Genomic DNA, 2461 nt, shown 5'->3' with positions numbered 1-2461 from the left:
CATTTAGCCCCAAACTCTAAACTGAATTGATAGATAAAATCAAAAGTTATGCCATTTGGTATAATATTCCTACATTTTTACAGCAAACAATATCCGTAGGTTTGATTATAGGGTTCTGCCTAGGCCCCACTAGAGTGTCTCCCATCGTATTTTTTTTCCTTTTTTTTAAAATTTATTTTATGTTTTTTAATTTATTGAGACAGAGAAACAGGACATGAGTGGGGGAGGGGCAGAGAGAGAGGGAGACACAGAATCTGAAGCAGGCTCCGGGCTCTGAGCTGTCAGCACGGATCGCGATGCGGGGCTCTAACCCACTAACCGAGAGATCATGACCTGAGCCAGAGTCAGCCGCCCAACTGACGGAGCCACCCAGGCGCCCCTCCCATTTTATTTTCTAAAACTGGAAAGTTGGAAATTCTGAAACACGTCTGACCCAGAGGCTCAGTAAGTGTGGTGGGCTGATATCAGCTTAAAAGTTTTGTAGCCTTGGGCAAGACTCTGGGTGGGCCTCGAATTTGCATTAAGGGTGCCATTAATTCGATCAGTTTTAACTTCCAGGACAACAGGGACCAAAAAAGTGAGCTGAATGCAAGTGTTTTCGAAGTTCATGTGTAAACATAGGCTGTTTAAGGTATGTGTGAAGTTCTCAGCAGTGAACTTTCCCTTTGCAATTTTTTAAAAAATTTTGATCAGCTCCTTGTTGGAAGTGATCTAAAGTGCAAGTGGTTAGCTCTGTGCCCCACATCCAAGCCCGCGGTTACTGGGAGGAGGCTCGTCAGGATGAATGTCCAAGAAAGGGATGAGGTGGTACCCCCAGCCCACGTGCTGGGGGCTGGAGGTATTGCTGAGCTCGGTGAACAGGTGCCAACAGATTGCCACCACCAGGAGATTCTGTTTTGAAGGTCACTCTGAAGAAAGGTGCGGGTGACTCACTATCTCCAAGGGCTAGCTTTGAAGTTTGGCACACACTAGCAAAACCATTGTCCCACTAATAAAAACAGCCTGGGCTGATTCGATTTCCATGTCTGCTCTCCAAGCGATATGTCTTGACCCTTGGACTGATGTGCCCAGCATCTGAGGCTGTGGAGTAGTGACCTCAGGGCCCCAAGGTTCCAGATGACACTAATCAGAGCTTCCTACTCAATCTCACTCAATCTCGTCCCAACGCCGGACGTTCCCAGTGCAAATGGTTGATGTGGACTGAGTATGCATCAGGCACTCTGCTATTGCTGTAATAGTTGAGGTCATTTACTCTGATAAGGACCATTATTCCCATTTTATATAGGAGCAAATGAAGGCAGGGAAAGCAAAGGGTAAAACAGGAAACTGAGTTAAGCCGTTTGGCCCAGAGCTGGGCGTGCAAGCAACTGACTTGCTCCGGAGAGCCCTGCTCTGTAGACTTCTTTCCCCTGATAGAGGAGAGAGCTCTTGCCTTGGGGATGAAACCAGCCCCGTTCTCTGGGCCCTTCTACTCCTGTGTCGAGTGCAGCTGGGCAAATAGTAAGCTAAGGCTCACTTTTCCTCGGCTGTAAATCCAAGACCGTGAAGCAGAGGGAAGGGCCTGGGATTTGGAATAAGATCGAGGTTCGATCCCTGCTTAACAAATCCCGAGTAATCCTATGCCATGCCCCCTAACCCTTTTAGAAGTCTCACCTAGAACAGGAACTGCCCTCAGTCCCAGTAAGGCGTGTGTGGGCATTGGAGAGCGTCTGCCAGCAGGTAACCCGGCAGCTCTTAGGATAAGTGTGACAATGGATGCCCCCTGGGATAGGTGTGGATGGAGAAAGATGTGTGGCCACAAAAGGAATACACGGGACAGAGCCCATGGTCTGCTGGACCGGGACTAGTGGGCAGGGGTGCTGCTCTAGAGAGAAGAGCAGCCCCTCTCCCCACGCTGGACCTGGCTAAGACCCAGGGCTCCCGCTGGCCAAGTGTCCTAACTGCAGAGTCCAGGCTTCCAGGGCAGAAAGCACCCCAAACCCTGATAAGGCCGAACAATCCAGGCTTTGTTTTTAGAAGGATTTGTCTCTGAGTTTCCAGTTGGCTTTTATCTGTGTCTCAGCGTCTCTGACCTCTTCAGAAGCCTCACAGGCGCTAAAGAAGATTCAGCCTCTTGGGGAGGAAAGCGCAGGGGCCGGGTGGAGGTAGGGGGTGGGCCCTGCTAGTCGCCCACTTGCCCGGGTCTCCGCGGCCCGCGCTGGGGGGCGGGGTGAGGTCACGCAGGGCGCGCGTCGGGGGCGCTGCCTTTGGGGCTCGGGGACCGCGTGGGGATCTCCTCCGCCGCCGGCCAGGTCACGATGGGCTCGTTAAGCCGGCAGGTAGGCAGTGCCCTGGCGGCGGCAGGCGGTCCTGGAATGTGCGAGGGGCGTGCTGACAGCAGCTGCCGCCGGGACTTTGCGCAACACCTTCGCTATATATACCCAGGCGGCTGAGCTCCGCCTGGTTCCTCCTTGGGTCCACT

The sequence above is a fragment of the Suricata suricatta genome, chromosome 1 (genome assembly GCF_006229205.1).
Source record: "Suricata suricatta isolate VVHF042 chromosome 1, meerkat_22Aug2017_6uvM2_HiC, whole genome shotgun sequence".
Taxonomy (NCBI): domain Eukaryota; kingdom Metazoa; phylum Chordata; class Mammalia; order Carnivora; family Herpestidae; genus Suricata; species Suricata suricatta.
This window is presented reverse-complemented; position numbering follows the sequence as displayed.